Genomic DNA, 18,490 nt, shown 5'->3' with positions numbered 1-18,490 from the left:
TGGGGACAGGCCGCTGGGGAACTTCAACAGGACTGTCTGTGCAGGTTCATCCTTCCTCAGGAATCTCTCCTGCTTCTCTGAGGCCGGATGCCCTGTGAGAGGTAAGAGGCTGGTGAGGTAACAAGGGTGCCGGCTCCACAGGGCGGGGCCCCACCAGGTTTTCTGTGTAAGCCTCTGGGTGTCTGTATGTCCGCGAGGCATGCCCGTCTTCCTTTCGGTCAATTTTATACAGACCAAATACAGATAAGACACAGACCAAAGGAGACTGGGTAAGTCGGCCTAAAATACAAATTGTACATGTGTTGGACCTTTCCCGAGCACGCCCACACAGAGGCAACAGTGCTTTAGCCTCGTGCAATGGGAGGTTCTGGGAGCTGGTGGTGCAGCTGGGAGGCCCCTGGGGAACATGTTAGCGTAGCCTCCAGACTCCCCGTGGACGTCCAGGGTAAGAAAATCCGTCTCAGGGCTTCCCTGGTGGCGCAGTGGTTGAGAATCCGCCTGCCAATGCAGGGGACGCAGGTTCGAACCCTGGTCTGGGAAGATCCCACATGCCGTGGAGCAACTAGGCCCGTGGGCCACAACTACTGAGCCCGCGCGTCTGGAGCCTGTGCTCTGCAACAGGAGAGGCCGCGACGGTGAGGGGCCCACGCACCGCGATGAAGAGTGGCCCCCGCTCGCCGCAACTAGAGAAAGCCCTCGCACAGAAACGAAGACCCAACACAGCCAAAAATAAATAAATAAATGAATGAATAAATAAATAAATAAATAAATAACCCAAAAAAACCCCTAAGCTCTTTAGCTCAACCTTTCAACCCCAGCGTTCACTATGCATCTTTAAAAAAAAAAAAAGAAAAAGAAAAAGAAAATCCGTCTCAGTCTCATAGGTAGGTCCTGGGTGAGCAGCGTAGAGTCAGGGAGCCTCTGGGGCAGCCCTGGGCTGGGACTCAGGCTGGGGGGGCGGGGACTGCGGTCCCCTGATGCCAGCCTGCAGTAGGGACCCCAAGGAGGAGGGCCAGGCCTGGAGGGCAGTGGTGTTGGCAGCCCAGAGGGGGAGCCTCGTGCTTCTGGGGACGGGCAGGAGCTCAAGGGCAGCCCAGTGTGTGGGCTGGAACGGGAGGTCCTGGCCCTGCCTCCCTGACGCTGAGAAGACAAGACCCCTTGAGCGTCCGTCCCCATCTCAGAGTCGGGCGAGCTAGGCCAAGCTTCTTGCCACGTGAGGGCCCTCAGGGACGGCATGTCCCTCACGAGCTGCAGAGATGCAGGACAGGAGTTGTGCGGCACAGGGTCCTCTTGGATTCTGGCACTGCGCTCCTCAGCATGGGGACCCCAAGATGCCACTGCCCCAGCTCCCACGGGCCAGCCCAGGGGTCTGCTGGCTAGCAGAGGGCACTGGCGCCCCAGCAGGCTGCTCAGACCGTCCTCCCCCAAACTCACCGAGCACCCAGGAGGGAGAGTCCGCAGGGCCCCTGGGTCACAGCTGACGAGGTGGAGGAGCGCCGAGCACTGCGCCTGGCACCCCACAGCACCACGGCCTCCCTCCACACACCCCCCCCACGAGCTGGGACGCTGAGGACACCAGGCCCTGCACGGCGGCCCCGCGCGGCGGCATCGACACAGATGGAGGACGTGGCCCTCCGCCCTGTCTGCTCTGCCCAGGCTCCTGGCTGCTGCCCGCCCCCCTCCATCCCCGCCAACCCAGAGGCCGAGGCGCCCTGCCCCGGCACTTCTTCCCAAGTGGACGGCCACTGGCTAATGTCCTTGATGCGACCAGTTGGCATCACACAAACCCCAAGGCTCTTGAGCCCAACCAGGCCATGTCCCTGGATACCCCAGCCCCGTCCTGTCCCCTCTACTGCCCCAGAGGGTGACAGAAAAGGGGCTGGCCCTGGGGAGGCTCATCCAGAGGTGGGACACTTGAGGCCAGGCTGGGAAGTCAGATGCCCCAGGACAGCTGCCCCCGGGAACTCAGAGTACAGAGCCTTGCCCCAGGGGCCAGGTGGCACTGCGATGGCAAGGCTCGGATCTGACCCCACTGTGGCCCAGTCCAATGTCACACAGTCTGCACTGCACGTCTCGAGGTGAGACCCTGGAGGGCGTCCACTTTCAAAACAATGCTGAGGAAGAACAGGCTCGCTGCCTAGACAGTGGGGAAGCTTCCAGGGCTTTGCCTTAGAGCCCCCCAGACTCGTTGCCAGCCCCTCCATATACCCCCTACTAATCCATTACTCGGACCCTGTACTCCACAGGCCAGAACCTGTGTCCTCCCCCCAGCAGGCTGGTCTGTCCACCTCCATGCCTTTGTACATGCAGTCCCACCTCCATCTCCTGCTCATCCTTCAAGGCTTTGGGTAAGTATCACCTCCACCAAGAAGCCTCCCAGGCAGGGCCCATTGTCCTGGTGCTGGGGCTCCCCTTGGCCCAGCCCTGAGCCCTGGGGCTGCCCCACAAGACGGTGGGCTCCCCTTGGGCCAGGACCACGTCTTGGCCATCTGACCCAGCATTGCCCAGCCCAGACCTTGGAGGAAGGAGGCTCAGGTCACATGTGATGAATGAATAAGTGAAAATGGAATCATACCACATCAGTCTCGCTTATCAAAGGATCTTAACAACCTTTAAGCTGTAGGACCCTTTGTCCCAAATAGTCTTACCCAGAAGCTCGTGTACCGGAAATGAAGTAGATGAAAGTGAGCTGCTTGGCTTGAGGACAAGAGGGACATGAGCAGAATTCAACCTGGCTTCCCCTCATCCTGCTCAGCTCAGTGGCCCCCAAAGGGCTCAGGGGAGCACAGCTGGGAAACTACTATGGGAACGTGTTAAGACTGGCTCGATATGCAGCCTTCCCTCGCCCAACAACATTCAATATCTCCCCAGTACCCACAGTGCCTTGTCCTCGCCTGCTGTCCACAGCTCCCACCCTCCGACCTCAAACTTCCCTACCAGCCCAGCACCGCAGCCCCACATGCCCTGCCCCCCCGCAAGGCTTTCGTGGGACCCCCGCCTTCACACAGGCTGGTCTCTATCCTCTCTTCCTGAAATGGTCTTCCCTCCCTCAGATTTTTCGCAGCAGTACTGTGCCACCCACAGTGCCCCCGAGGCGGGTAGGGTACCACCCACCCAGACCAATGGCCAGGTTTGCTTCAGGGTATCCCCTTCTCCAAGACACCGCAGCCCACAGGCCAGAGATCCCCTGCCCTGCCCTGGAGCTCAGGCCCTCTCTGCAGAGGCCCAGCAGGCGGCCGGAGCACGTCAGCTCAGAACTGAAGCCCAGGGACGTTCCAGTCTCCCTTCCTGGCCTTTCCCAGAGGCCAAGAAAGCCGAGCAAGTCAGGCGGAGACGCGTAGACACACACGAAAGGCAAATGCACTTGGTGCAGCCCCTGCTGAGTCAGGCCCCCTGCCCCAGGCCCACGTCTGTCACTTGGGATGACACTCGGGGCACTCAGCTGGCTCGCTGGCTGAAAGCCGCTTGGGGCCACGGTGTTGCTGTCCCCTCCCCACCCCTGGCTGGGCCTCCGCCTCCTGTCCTTCCCGGAATAAAGTCACCCGGCTCTGAGGCCACACAGCGCTGAGATGAGAGGGCAGAATTCAGGCCGAACAAACAGGATGCTGGGGAAGAGAAAACGCCCTCCGCGGAGGGCCGGGGGGCAGGAAATCTGTCTGCAGACCTATTAGGTGCTACATTTGTTGAGCACCTACTGTGTGCTGGGCCCCGGGAAGGCCTGGGGATGCCACAGAGAGGGATGTACTGGAAGAGTGCGTCCACGTGGGGCTGAAGTGCTGGGCGCCGGGCTTGGGCCTTCACGCTGACCCCGCAGCTCAGCAGCAGGCACCCCTTCTCTTCTTCGGGGACAAAATGGAGCCAGAGCAGTGGAGGGGCCGGCCTAGGTCAACACCCAGGAAACACCAGGGCGGAGCGGGCAGTGAGGTCTGAGGCCCCGTGCCCAGCGTTACCAGGTGTGAGCGTGGCGCTGTGGCCAGGCACCCCGGGTCTGGGCCGCTGGGTATCGGGTTTCTCCATTTCTGCAGACCCAGAGTTGGGAACTCTTCCATTCACATCGGCGAAGATCCAAGCATCTGCAGGAAGAAGCTCCCTTCCTGCTTCCCTCTTCACATCCCAGGTGGAGACGGGGCTGGTGGTCACAGAAACCAAAGCCTCCAGGGAAAAAGTGCTTTCCCCCCCCCCCCCGCCAAAAAAAGTGGCTGCATCTCTCCTATCAAGGTTTCTATCCTGCAAGGAGGTCCCTCCCACCCACAGACACAAGCTTAGGGGTGGGAAACAGAGTGGAAAAAATACATGTAAAGGCAGATTTGTAACTCGTCCCCAAAGTAAAACAGAGACAAGCTCCTTGGTGCCTCTGATTTCAAGAAAGGAAGTATCTCATTCATTCATTCATTCACCTCACAAACAGCAGGGAGCACCTGTGGTGGGCTGAATCGTGTCCCTACCGAAATCCATTACGTTGAAGTCGTAACCCCCAGCCCTTCAGAAAGTGGCTGTAATTAGAGATCAGGTCGTTGAAGAGGTGATTAAAATTAAATGAGGTCATTAGGGTGGGTACCAATCCAGTCTGACTGGTGTCCTTATGAGAAGAGGTGATTAGGACACAGACATGCACAGAGGGACAACCACATGAGGACAAAGGGAGAAGATGAAGACGTCCGTCTGCACGACACGGAGAGAGGGCTCAGGAGAACCAAACTGTTCCCACCTTGATCTCAGACTTCCAGCCTCCAGGACTGTAAAGAGAGAAGTTTCCGTGCCACCCAGTCTATGTACCGTTATAGCGGCCCCAGAAAAATGATGCAGCACCTGAAGTGCGTGTGCTGAGCGCCTACACTACCAGGTGCTGCTCTGATTGCTTTACCTGTGTTCACTCATTTCATCCTCCTGGCAATCCTATGAAATAGGGCCTGTTATTAACCCATTTTGCAGAAGCAGAGACTGAGACAACGAGCAAGTGAGTCACTGGCTAGGCACTGAGGATAAAGAGATGGCCATGACATTGCCCTGCCCTCAAGGACCTCGATGTCCCGTCCAGGAGTCCGGGGTGTGGACAAACAACTAGCAGTGGCTCAGGGCTGGGTCAGAAACCGCACAGGTGGGGCCATTGTTTGGGCTGAACCTAGAAAAGCATTTTAGCTTTTGGCAGGCAGAGGGGGGGCGGGTGGAGCCTTCCAGATGGAGGCACAGCTGGAGCCAAGGCTCAGCAGTGCTGGGTGCATGGCGTGTTGAGAAAAAGATGCCAGAAGGAGCCCAAGGAATAGACTCTTGGGGTTAACCCAGAGGGGCCCCCGGTGCCATGGCCAAGTGTGCACACGCCGAGAGTTTTGGGAGAATCCCCTCTTGTGAGGGAGGAGGAGGTGCTGTGATGTCCAGGCGGGGAGTGTGGGTGAGGTCTCAGCTGTGTCGATGTCATGGGGGCTGGGGAAAAAGGGGTGGGTGCAGGGGTCCTGAGTTGAGCAGGAATGACAGGGGAGGGGCAAGCTCCGGAGGGTGGAACAGACCGTCAGAGCAGGGCCTGCAGGCGGCTCCTTCCACCCAGCTCCTCTAAGGTGGAGAAATGGGAGGCTCAGAGAGGCTGAGTCACCTGCGGGAGGTCACACAGCACTGGTGGCAGGGCCTTCCCACGGATGCCTGGGTGAGCCTCTTCTCTCCAAAGGAAGGAAGGCGAGAGCCCTCAACAGGCCCCACACCATCCACGCTGCCCAGTTCAGCTCTCTCTAGGACCTGTGCCCATTCCCCACCCCAACGCCCCACCCCAAACCCCACCTTCTGGCTTGGAATGTTCTCCGCCTTGAGTGGGAGAATGGCTCGCCTTGTCATCTGCCCTTCAATCCTTGCTGCCATGCTGCTGGCTCCTTGGGGAGAGTAAAGGGAGGTGGTACATGCCAATCTGAGGGAGGCGGGGGTGTGAGCAGAGGGGAAAACTGACCCAATGGCCTGTCTGCCACTGAGGTTACCTACATGTCCAGAGGATGCAAGAAATTCCTACCTGGCAGCTCTGAGCAGCTCTGAGGGGTGGGGGGAAGGTTAGACACCTTGTTCCTCGGGGCCCAGCTGGAAACAGAGCATCTCCTTTTGCTGTCCCTCGAGAAGCCTTGAGCTTCCTGGGAAAGCACCCTTTGTGTCCCAATTCCTAGGACTTGGGATAACTAAGATGCAGGAGGAATCAGTTTAGGCAAACCAAAGGTCAAAACCAGCTGGTCCGGGCTGACTCTGGCCCCAGAAGGTCAGTTCTGAGGGGGCTGCCTGTGTGTTGGGGGACACCTGGGCTGACCATCCGGCCAGGGCCTGCGGTGGGCCAGGCTCTGGGCTTCCCACAAACGCCCTGCAAGGAGCACACTGGCCCCATTTACAGACGAGGAGAGTGAGGCCCAGCGTGACCAGGGGCCTTGATTAAAACCCACTGGTTGTTCAGAGCAGAGAGCGGGAGGAGAGAAGCAAACAAGCCGAGTCAGGAGACAGACTCTGAATTCCAGCTCTGCCAGAAAGTCACCTGCTTCCCGGGCCTCAGTATCCTCACCTGTAAAATGGGGCTAATAACATCACCACGGCACAAGGCAGCTGCGAGGATGAAGGGGGGGTGTGGTCAGTGGGGCCAGCACCAGGTAAACCCAGAGGAGAACTGGCTGGCCGCTTTTCCCAGGTTCTGTGCCAGGCATTTGACCCGTTCTACTTTACTTCCTCCCTGCCACCCACCTGCCGCTGAAGAAACAGAAGCTCAGAGGGATCAGGGTTCTCCTGAGGCCACGCAAGGAGGGAAGGAGGACAGAGAGAGGGAGAGTGAGCTGAGAGAAGCCGAGTGGCCTCACGGCCTCCCCTCTGCCGGTCAGCTGGGCCGGTGGGCCGCCTCTCTGGGCTCCGTGCCTTGGTCTGGTCCCCTCACGTCCTGCACTCCTGCAGAGGCTGGGCCTGGGACTCACAAGGCCAACCCCACCTGCTCCTGCCCTCAGCCCCTGCGTGGCTCCCACTGCCCTGGAGACAAAGCCCAAGCTCCCCTCAGGGGCCGTCCAGGCTCGTCCCGACCCAGCCTGGTCACGGCAGCTGTGTGCACTGCTTAGCCGTCCACACCTCAGAGCCCGGCCTGTACTCTTAGGGGTGGGGACAGACGGGCCAGGGGGCTGGGGATTCCTAACGCCCCATGGTGGGTCCCACACAGGGGTGCCCTGTGGACATTTGTGAGTGGGTAGAACCTGGAAACTACCTTCCCTGTGCCTTAAGGGTAAACTGAGGCCCAGCGTGGGCCATGGGTTGGCCTCCAGGCTGGTCTGTGGTAGAGCCTCCCAGCCGCCAGGCCAGGCCGCGTTTCCTGCTGAGACCTGGGTCTGGGCCCAGGTCACTTCATTCATTCACCCACTCACCTGGTCATTCATTCATTCACTCACTCACTCGTTCCGTGGCTGATGGACACCTCCCAGGTGCCGGGCCCCCTCCAGGTGCTGGACACCCGAGAGGAGAGCCCTGCATGACTGGGCCACATGTGCTGGGAGAAGCAGCGATGGATTGGATCATTAGGCAAACAGCTTGCAAACGTGGTGAGCGCTACCCAGCTGGGTACAGGGCCTCCAGATTGTGTAACTAGCTGTGGGGGGCTGGGGGCCCCTCACGTGGTGCGGGAGAACTTGTGTGCAGGAACCAGGCTGCTTCTGAGCAGGAATGAAGAGGAGATGGTCTCAGCTGAAGCCTTGTTCATGAAGCCCGACGCTGCTGGGAACCGCGGGGTCCCAGGCAAGGGCGGGGGAGCGGGAGGCCAGGGCCGCTCCCCCTCTTCCAGCCATGGTTCCTCTAGTTCTTCCCCTTGGCTGGGGAGGTGGCCTGGCACCCACCAGCGGGACACCGGGGAACCCAGCTTCACCAGGCGGACCTCACGAGTCAGAGAAGACCCTTCGCCAAATCCCCCAGACACAGATGAGAACACTGAGGCCAGGGAGGGCAGACAGGCCTGGGGTCACAGCCGGTCCGCAGGCCGGGAACCAGAGCCCAGATCCGTGGCTCTGCAGGCCCCGCCCACGTCCATGTGGGACCCTCCATCACCACGAGCAGGAAGACGCAGCCACCCCGTGCGTCCCGGGGGCGCCGTTCTTCAGGTTGTTTGAAGGGTAAAGCGAAGAGCAAATGGTATTTGTTTAACGAATTTCAAGGATCAAGAATTTCCAGATGTTTCCCCAGGTCCCACCCCTCTGCCTGGCCCCAGGTGCCTCCCTCACAGAGGCCCCTCTGGGGGAGAAGGGGCGGCCCCCTTGGGACCCCTGGGCGTGGCGGAATTTCTGGCTGTCGAAACTCCACAGGGAGGAGGCCGTCAGATTCCTGGAAAACTGGAGTGATTTTTCCAGGCCAAAGACCGCCAGAGACAACACAGAATCCACCTGAGAAGCTTGACCTCGGGGCCCAGTGGGGGAAGGGGACGTGCAGGAGGCTCCAGGGAGCCTGGCGGGGAGCCAGCCCACCCACGCGAGCACTGAAGCCTCAGGGAGTAGATGGACGGATGGATGAATCAATGAACGAACAAATGACACCGCCGACATCTACTGGAAGCCGTGCCCTACGCATCACCCATCTGAGCGAGACTCCGGGTCCCGGGGGGAATCATCACCCCACCTTACTTACAGGCAAGAGACAGAGGCACAGCACCACGTGGAAACTTGCCCCAGTTCACCCACCAGCGGGTGGCAAAGCAAGGATTTGCATCCTGGTCAGTCTGTACGAATTCTACGCTGCACTACTGTGCAGGTGCCGGGGAGGGGTCAAGGGAAGGAAGGAAGAAAGCGGGGAAGGGAGGGAGGCAAGCAAAAATCTTCCTTTGAATACATGAACTGGAAGTCCAATCTTTGCCTCTGCCGGGCTGGCACAGGGCTCTGGAGCACACCTTGGCCACATCCAGTGACTCAGGAGACGCTCTGTGCTCCGACCAGCAGTCCACCCCCAGAGGACCACACCTGAGATCCTGGCCGGCTCCCCACACAGGTGCGCGCCGGGAGACCCACACAAGGCTGTTGGCTGTGGAACTGGCCAAAATAGCAAAACAAAGTGGGAGGAACGAAACACAGTGTCCCTCTGAAGGGAAACAGATCGACTCTGGGTTACCCATACAACGGAATCCCACCTATCAACCGGGATCCATTTCATAAACACAGCACGGAGTGAAGAAGAACAAGCCACAAGCAGAGACATCCAGCGTGGGACCACTGGTGCCGATTTAAGGCGCACGACGCAACGGCATCCTTTGTTTATGGACACAGACAGATGTGGTGAAACCATGAAAACACGGGTGAGGATGGAACACATCAGAGTGAGTGCGGGGGTCACGTGGGCGGGGACGGACTTCATTGGCTGTGTCTGCAATTCTTCACTGCTCTCAACAACCTGCAACACGGATACAAGACGTTAACGTCTGCCTGATGTCCACGGACATACAGGGGTCGGTGACACGGTTTCCCATGGCCTGAACTGTTTCATAACCGCGATGTTTTAATGTTAGGATCCATCTTTGATGGCAGCAGCGTCTTCCTGGCAGGTGGCAGAAGCCGAGATTCCTGTCCTGAGCCTGCTTCCCTGGATGTGGAGCCCGGAGGACTCCAGATGCTGGCTCTCACTGCCATGGTTTGAAGTCCACATTCCCAACATGTGGAATCGTTTACTTGTCAACCGTGCGTCTATCCCTCCATGGAAAACAGAACATTTTCCAAGATGGGATTAACAAACAAATTAGCAGTGACAGGATCCAAGACGATGGCTGAACCTGAGGAGAGTGGTTCGACCGCTCCAAGCCTCAGTTTTCTCATCTGTGAAATGGGTGAGAATGGACACTGCGATAATGCCCCACAAGGTCGTCCTGGAGAAGCGGTGACCGTATTCAAGGGGTGAGCAGCTAGCGCAGGGCCCTGCGTGTCCTAAGTGACCAATTAAGGGGAGGACAAGCCACCGCGAGGTGGGTCCCATGAGCCGGAGCCCTGGGGACATCAGGCCCCAACAGTGAGCACTGTCCGTCCATCCGACAACCCCTCTGGGGGTCCAGAAAGGGGGCTCTCAGCCAGGCGTCTCCGTCCAGGCTCGTCAGTTGTTTCACAGACCCACCCTCTCCTTCCAGAACGAAAGGGAAGCTCCTCCTGCGGCATCGGGGCTGCTTGGGAGGGGGCAGGGACAGGGGCTGGCGGCCCTTCCACCAGTAGAGGAAGTGCCTCGCTCCCTCCCCGTCCTCTAAGGAGGGGTCTTCTGGCCGTGCCCTGGTGAGCAGGGCCTGTGTGCCCCCAGCCAGCCAGCCTCCCAGCAGAGCCCGGGCCTGTCTAGCCCCACCCCACCCCCAGAGCAAGGCCCTCCTGTGCTCAGTAGCTCCCATAGCTCCCCAGTGCCCTGCCAGGCCCTTCTGGATGGAAGAAGGAGAGAATGACCTGGATCAGGAAGCCTGGGGCCCGTGCCTGGGAGCGTTCGGCCCCGGTTTCCTCAGCGGGAGGACCAGGATAAACCTAATCTCTGCTCCACCCAACCCCCCCCCCCCCCCGACCCCCGGCTGCCACGGGATCCAAAGAACCCAGTGTGCGGAGAGAGGAGGAAGGTAGACGGTCCCCAGGGAGCCAAGGCCACGGGGCCTGGGGACTCAGAGGGTGGCTGCCTGGTGCAAACCCTGGTCCCAGCTGTCTCTGTGACCCACAGGTTCTTAAACCACCAGATCTCACCTTGAAATGGGGCAGGCACGTGCCTCCCTCCGGGCTGCGGGGAGGACTACCCAGGGGCGTACCTGGGCGGGCTCAGCACAGCACCTGGCGCAGGTAGGCCCTACACAACCCCGCGGGCAGGATGGCAATCCCACAATCCTACATATGGAAATGGCAAAAGCCCTAGAATAGACAAAACAATTTTACAAAAGGAGAACTTTAGAGGACTTATACTGCTTGCTTTCAAGGTCTACTATAATCAGCACCGTACGGTATAGACAGGAGAATTGACATATGGATCCGTGGACAGAACAGACAGTCCAGAAATAGAGCCACCCATATATGGTCAATGGAGTTTTTGACAAAGCTGCAAAGATAATTCAACGAGGAAACGTTAAAATGAGGTCATGCTGGAATGGGGTGAGCCCCTATCCAATATGACTGGTGTCCTTCTAAAAAGGAGGAAATCTGGGTAGACAGACACACAGGGAGGAGGCCATGTGAAGATGGAGGAAGAGATGGGGGTGATGCTTCTAGAAACCAAAGATCGCCAGCAAACCCCCCAGAGGCCAGGGCAGAGGCCCGGGACAGAGGCTCCCTCACAGCCTCAGAAGGAACCAACCTTGCAGACACCCTGATCTTGGCCTTCTGGCCTCCACAACTGAAGACAATAAACTTCTGTCGCTCAAGCCCCCAGCTTGCTTTGTTACGCAGCCCAGGAAACTAACACAAGGACGGATGGAGAGGATGCCGCAGGCTGGGTTCCGAGGAGAGAAGTCGGGTCCTTCTGGGAGGTGGAGAGCTGGGCGGAAGTGCAGCCATCCCACAGTCGAAATCTTCAAAGCCCTTCCACGCCCCGCTCCCCCATCAACCGTGGCTCCTCTCCACCATTTGCCTGGCATATTCTCAACCTCAGAACCTCAAAGACCACCCAGAGGCTGCGACGTCCACACTTTCACGCCGGCCTGGACCTCCCCGCTGAGCCCCGACTGCCTGTCCCAAAGCTGCTCTCACCCTCGTCACCTCCATCCAGAGATCCCCATTTGCCGTCCCCCAACCCACCCCTCTCCTCCTGGGAGGAAGGCCTCCCCCCATCCCCTCCTCCCCTGTCTCACCACCCCGGGCGAAGGTCCCGTCCTCAGTGTCCCTTCCCTGTCCTCCACGCCATGCCCTGGGTCAGGCACCTGCCTCTCACCTGGACGTCACAACAACAGGCCAACAGGTGTGCCTGCCTGGATCCGCCTCCCCCAGACCAGCTCCCAGCTGCTCAGGTCAAACATGTGGCTGGTCCCTGGCTCCTCCCGCTCACGTTTCACATTCAAACCGGCAGCACATCCTGTTGGCTCTAACTTCAAACAGATGCAGAATCCACGGCCGCCACCCACCCCTGCCACTCAGACCCTCACCTGGATCTCACCTGGATCACTGCAGTGACCTCCAACTCTTCCTGACCGGCGTAGTCTCCTTGCTGTTCCTGTACCCACCTGCCACAGGGCCTTTGCACAGTCCCTCTGGAACATGCTTTCCCCAGACCCCCACCTGGTTCTCAGCCACACCTCCTCAAGTTTTTACCCTGATATTCTTGAATCACTGATCACCCCCACTTCTGATCCGCCCCCCCCATGTAATTTCCCTCCCTCTCACTCATCACCTCTTTCCATCTTACAACACCTCTTTATGTATTATAATTGTTGTTTAATTTCTGCTTCCTCCCACTAGTTCCAGGAACATGGGGTTTTTCTGTCTGTCTCATTCATTCAAATGTCCCCAGTACTTAGAACAGCAGCACTGAGCCCACAGTAGGGGCTCAATACACAATTGCTGAATATGCACATGAAAGTAAAGCAAAATAGACACGGTGTGGCCCGTCTGCCCTTAGGATCTTCTTATTTTCCCTCTTCTAACAGAGCAAGAGGAACTCTGCCCACATCACCAGCCTTCTCCCTGCGCCCGTGAGGATGAGATGACCTACTTCACCTGCCGGGAAGGCCCTGCCAGCTCCCCCAGGTGCCCCTCCTGCAGCTGCCACCTGGGGCAGGCCGGCCGAGTGGGGCTTGCTATGTTAAGACCATCCTGGAGCTGCAGCCTGGCCTGGGGAGGTGGCACACGCCACCGGGCAGGAGGGTGCCTGTGGGAAAATACCTGTGCAAGCTGCAGGATGTGTCAGGAGGAACAAGGACTCAGGGGGAGGCGCACGGGACCACCCCGAGCTGCTGGGCACAGGGAGACACTCAGCCAACACCGATGTCCTGGGCCCCCGAGGGAAGGTCTCCGGGCTCTGGCTCTGGAGGCTTGTGTGTCGAAGGCCCTGGCCATCAGAGTCCCAAACGCTTGTGTCTACACCCGCCCCGCCCCCCACGCTTCCTGGCTTCTCTGGCCTCCTTTCTTTATGCCCACCCACCCTGGGGGCTATGTCTTCACAGCCTTCAGACAGGGGTCCTAAGTGCCTGGAGGTGGAGGCCACTGGGGCTGGAAGATCCAGTGCCTCCCGAGGCTTTTGGGTTGTAGGGACCAGGAGCTAGGGGCTGCCCTTCAAAGGCCCCTGCCGCTCAGGCCTGTGTGTCCTGGAGCCGAACTCCAAACCTACGAGACTCGCCAGGGGCTCAGAAGAGCTTCACAATCGCGTCCAGCGGCTGGCGTGTCACAGGTGCTCCACCAGCACCCAGGCACCTCGCCCCAACCCCAGAGGCTCTCCGTGCAGGGGGGTCTCTGCCCCAGGCTGCCCAGGGCCAAGGCTGGATCCAAACCACATGGGGGCACAGGGCTGATCTGAGCTCTGCTGACTGGCCGGTCCAGCTCCTCCCTGGGGCTCAGAAGATGCCCCGACGGCATCGCGGCATTCCCCACATCTCAGCCCTGCTTAGGAATCCCACGGCCCCTCCGCCTGCCCTTTAACTCTGCCCGGCTCACCTACACGCACACACCTTTTGGCTCAGGCACGAGTCCCGGCCTCCCACTCAGCTCCCCGGCAGCCCTCACCTCGCCCTGGCCGCCTCCACTCCCTGCCCGGCTCTGCCAGGCCACCCTGGGCCTCTGTGCTGCGGAGGCCTGGCCGTGGGGCGGGCCCGGCTTCTCGGGGGCTGTCTGGTGGGCTGGGGTGCTCTCCTGGAGGAGGCCCTGACCCTGGCCTTGGGCTCCCCGCCCATGCCCGTCACCTGGGCACCCTCTGTCCCCAGACCTCCCAGAGACGGTACTCGGGTCAATCCGACCTCCACTTCTCGGAAGCAACAACGACCCCTGTGAGGGCGCTTGCTGGCTCCGGAGGCCCATCCGCCTCACGCCCTCGCCTCCTGGCCTGGCCGCTGAACCCACAGGAGCACGCACCCACCACCGGCCTCTGCCCCCGCCACGCCTCCCCCCTGCGGCGCTTCCCCTGGGTGCTCACTGTATCCAGGCGCTGTGCTCACGCCACCTTCCCAGAGGGGCCACGCGGGCCGCCCGGCCGCAGGGGCGGCCAGCCCTCCACCCCGGTTTAGCCTTTGTCCCGCTTTCCTGCATAGAAGTCATTTCCACCTGGCATTAGGAGGGTCACTGGCGTTTACTTGTCCATGGTTTGTCCCCAGGACCCGAATATCCACTCCTCATCCATCTCCTTCCCTGTTAAGCCCCAGCTCACAGCAGGGGCGGCAAAAATACACGGGAAATGAGTGATTTCGTGAATCCCACCCCTGGGTCCCAGCATGGCCGGGCAGAGCAGGTAGGTTCTGGGCAGGGACAGGAATGTCACCCAGAAGAGGCAGGAAGGGCCGAGAGGAAGAGAGGTGGCCCTGGGAGGGGCGAGGGGCCGTCAGCATCGGGCAGGGCCGCGGCAGAATGAAGGGAAGGGCTGGGAAGAGCGGGCACCGCTGTGCTCAGAGATTCCAGAACACGGGCTGGGGCGCTCCGCCGGGCTGCAGCCTCTGTCACTCTGCGTGGGCAGAAGAGCGAGCAGGTGTCACCACGTACCTGGGGACAGCTCCTTCCGGCCCACACGGCAGGGCGGCCTTGGGGGCTGGTGGTGAAGTGGCGGCCAGAGAGGGCTGGGCGAAGTGCTGAGAAATGGGCCATGTTTTCTGTCCTCTGAGGCATCAAAACCTTCCTGGTTCCCTCCCTCTCCAAGCTGGTCCTCCTGGAAGCAGGCGGCCAGCAAGCTCCATGCCCACCTCCTGACCTTGGTTCTACATAAGGGTCCCACCCACAAAACACCCCCCTCTCGCCCCCCAAATCCCAGTGGGACCAGGCTTATCTCTACTTGGGAAGAAAAAGTAAATCACTTCCAGAGAAACTTTTTTAAACAAATGGAATTTATACAAAATACAGCAGTCGCTGCCATTTGTTGGGCTGTGGGTGGAGGATGAACGCTGGTCATGTGACTTCCAGCGCTTTCTGTAGGGTGACATGAGAGCCGTGTGGAGCAGTGCTGCCAAGGTGACAGGGCCTGGGGCCGCCACGTCAGTGCCTGGTGCATCTGCTCAGCCCACACGGGCCCCGTGCCCCAGGACGCGCAGAAGTGCTCCAAGATCAGAGATGCACAGGCAAGCTCAAAGGGACCCACTGATCTGATGTGAAGCATCAGAGGAATCTTAGTCATGGATTACAATCTATTAAATAAAATAAACATTCACGAGTCCACATAGGAAGGAAGGAAGGGAGGGAAGAAGGGAGGGAGGGAGGAAGGGAGGGAGGGAGGAAGGGAGGAAGGAAGGGAGGGGGGAAGGGAGGGAGGAAGGAAGGAAGGGAGGGAGGGAGGAAGGGAGGGAGGGAGGGAGGAAGGTAGGTAGGAAGCAAGGAAGGGAGGGAGGAAGGGAGGGAGGAAGGGAGGGAGGGAGGAAGGGAGGGAGGGAGGGAGGGAGGAAGGGAGGGAGGGAGGAAGGGAGGAAGGAAGGTAGGAAGGAAGGGAGGGAAGAAGGGAGGGAGGAAGGGAGGGAGGGAGGAAGGGAGGTAGGAAGGAAGGAAGGAAGGAAGGGAGGAAGGGAGGGAGGGAGGAAGGGAGGGAGGAAGGTAGGAAGGAAGGAAGGGAGGGAGGAAGGGAGGGAGGGAGGAAGGGAGGAAGGAAGGGAGGGAGGGAGGGAGGGAGGAAGGGAGGGAGGGAGGAAGGGAGGTAGGAAGGAAGGAAGGGAGGGAGGGAGGGAGGGAAGAAGGGAGGGAGGGAGGAAGGGAGGAAGGAAGGTAGGAAGGAAGGAAGGGAGGGAGGAAGGGAGGGAGGAAGGAAGGAAGGGAGGGAGGGAGGAAGGGAGGGAGGGAGGAAGGGAGGAAGGAAGGTAGGAAGGGAGGGAGGAAGGGAGGGAGGAAGGAAGGAAGGAAGGGAGGGAGGAAGGGAGGGAGGAAGGAAGGGAGGGAGGGAGGGAGGAAGGGAGGGAGGAAGGAAGGGAGGGAGGGAGGGAGGAAGGGAGGGAGGGAGGAAGGGAGGTAGGAAGGAAGGAAGGAAGGGAGGGAGGGAGGGAGGGAAGAAGGGAGGGAGGGAGGGAGGGAGGACGGAAGGAAGGAAGTGGGGGAGAGAAGGAAAAAGTCTTTTTTACAGAAGAATTCCAACATAAAAACAGAGGGAAGGTGGGGTTAGCAAATGGTCAGTGATGCTAACAGTGGATAAACATTTGCTGAGAACAGAACAGTTGCATACTCTCCAAGTGCCTTTCTAAATGTTGTTAATTACACAAAGAAGCAGTCACTTCACAGAGGAAGAAAGAGGCAGATCTTCAGCAAGCGACCCCAGATCAGCAGTACTGTGCTGGCTCACCACCGCCCTCCTCACGGGGCACACAGAGGGATCCCGCCACATCCGAGTGCGACGACACCTGGGCAGAGACCCAAGGGGAGGGCATTCTGCAAAATAACCCGCCTGGACGCCGGTGTCACAAAAGACACATGAAAGCTGACCGAGGAGCCGTGGCGAGCACGCACAGCCCGTGACCCTGGAGCGGGGACACGGACACAGAGCAGACCTGGGGCCACTGTGCAGTTTGAACACGGGCTACAGGTCAGACAATAGTCCGGTGTCAACACTGCAGTCCTTGATGTTGATAAATGCACTGTGATCATCTGAGAAAATGTGCTTGTCCTCAGGAAACACACACTGGTAGCTGGTTGTAACGGGCCACGACGTCTCCATACTCTCAACAGGTTAGGAAAAAAGTATCTGTAAATATAAATGCATGAGGACGGACGGGTGGATGAGAGGAAAGCGGGGAGGGGAAACCACAACGCCAATGGGGCAAACATGCCTCGGTGACGGGTGGCCAGGAGTTCCTTGCTCTGTTTTTGCAGCGGTTCTCTAAGTTTGAAATTACATCAGAATAAAACATAGCCTCCCCCAAACAGAGCACACGTGGAGCAACCAGAACCCTCCGAACGCTGCTGAGCGGGGACCGGTGCAACCACCGTGGGAAATCCGTGTGTCGGCATCTACTGGACGTCTGCCCGCCGACCCCCGCAATTCCGCTCCTTGAGAAAGTCCAGCAGAGATGGGGAGACGCGCGCCCCTAGACGTGCACAGAGATGTTCGGGGCGGCACCGTCCATGCCAGCCCCAAACCGGACATGGCTCAAATGCCCACGAGGGTAGACTAGATTAATAAACTGGGAACTCACCCAACAGATCCTGCACAGAAATGAGGACCCGCCCAGCAGCTCGGACGGATCTCATAGGCGCGGTATTGCACCGAAGAAGCCAGACACGAACCAGTCCGGTTCCAGGCAGGGGTCGGGGCAGGGGTGGCCGGAAGGTGCACCGGGGGCTGCCTGGAATTGATTGATACTCTGTCTGGATCTGTGTGCTGGCTCGGTTTGTGGGTCTTCACTGAGCTAAACACTTACAATCTGTGCCTTCTTCTCCTCTATACATGCAAGTTTTTAATAAAAATGTAAAAATTAGAGGGAGTTCCCTGGCGGTCCAGCGGTTAGGACTCTGCACTTTCACTGCCTGCGGCCCAGGTTCGATCCCTGGTCAGGGAACTAAGATCCCGCAAGCCGCACTGCACGGCCGTACTGTGCCTTCTCCTGTATACATGCAAGTTTTTAATAAAAATGTAAAAATTAGAGGGAGTTCCCTGGCGGTCCAGCGGTTAGGACTCTGCACTTTCACTGCCTGCGGCCCAGGTTCGATCCCTGGTCAGGGAACTAAGATCCCGCAAGCCGCACTGCACGGCCGTAAATAAACGCTGCACGGCGTTGAATGAATGAATAAACAAATAAATAAATAAAAATTAAAAAAAACAAAAATTAGAAAGCCCAAGAGAAAAGTCTCCTATATACTTTTTTAAACTAAAAAACAATTCTGTGTTTCATCAGTGAGGAAAAGGTTCTGGGCCTCTGGGAAGGGCAACACTGGGGGAAGGAGACCAAGGCAGCAGTGGTAAGGGCTGAGCAGGAGGTCAGGGGCTGCCCGGCCAGGGCCCTGGCACAGGCTGGTCCAGGCCACGGGGCAGGGCCTCCTGCCTGTCGGTTCCAGTGCCCACAGTCCTCGTAGGATGCCAGCGGGTGCTCTGGAATCTCAGGCGATGCCCTGAATGAAAAGCAGGCCACTGGAAAGTGCGTTGAAGTGCCTGTCCCAGGCAACAGGAGATGGGGCACCCACACCTCCAGCCCCACCTTTCCGGGTGAAACCCGGGAGCTGGGCAGCCGCTCGCCTTGGCTCACTTCATCCCAAAGGCCGTCCCTCCTCTGGTCCAAAGGAGCCACAGTCCTAGGGCTGGTGGGAAGAGCTCAGCAAATCCTGCTTTCCATACGCTCTTCCCAGCCCCGCACCCCAAAGGAAGGCAAATGGAACCAACCGGCCACATTCCTCCACCGAGGCTGCTGCAGGCCCCAAGGCCTGACCCACATAGCTGGGGGTGCGGAATGCCCCCTCTGAACACTCAGAGC

At 59.1% G+C, this 18,490-nt stretch overlaps 1 protein-coding gene across 3 annotated transcripts in view; it reads right to left on the bottom strand.

The window, feature by feature from the left end:
* SORCS2 (sortilin related VPS10 domain containing receptor 2) overlaps positions 1-18,490 on the bottom strand; it is a 501,532-nt gene that overhangs the window by 263,538 nt on the left and 219,504 nt on the right. The window lies entirely within an intron of this gene.

The sequence above is a fragment of the Eschrichtius robustus genome, chromosome 4 (assembly GCF_028021215.1).
Source record: "Eschrichtius robustus isolate mEscRob2 chromosome 4, mEscRob2.pri, whole genome shotgun sequence".
NCBI lineage: Eukaryota > Metazoa > Chordata > Mammalia > Artiodactyla > Eschrichtiidae > Eschrichtius > Eschrichtius robustus.
This window is presented reverse-complemented; position numbering and strand designations above follow the sequence as displayed.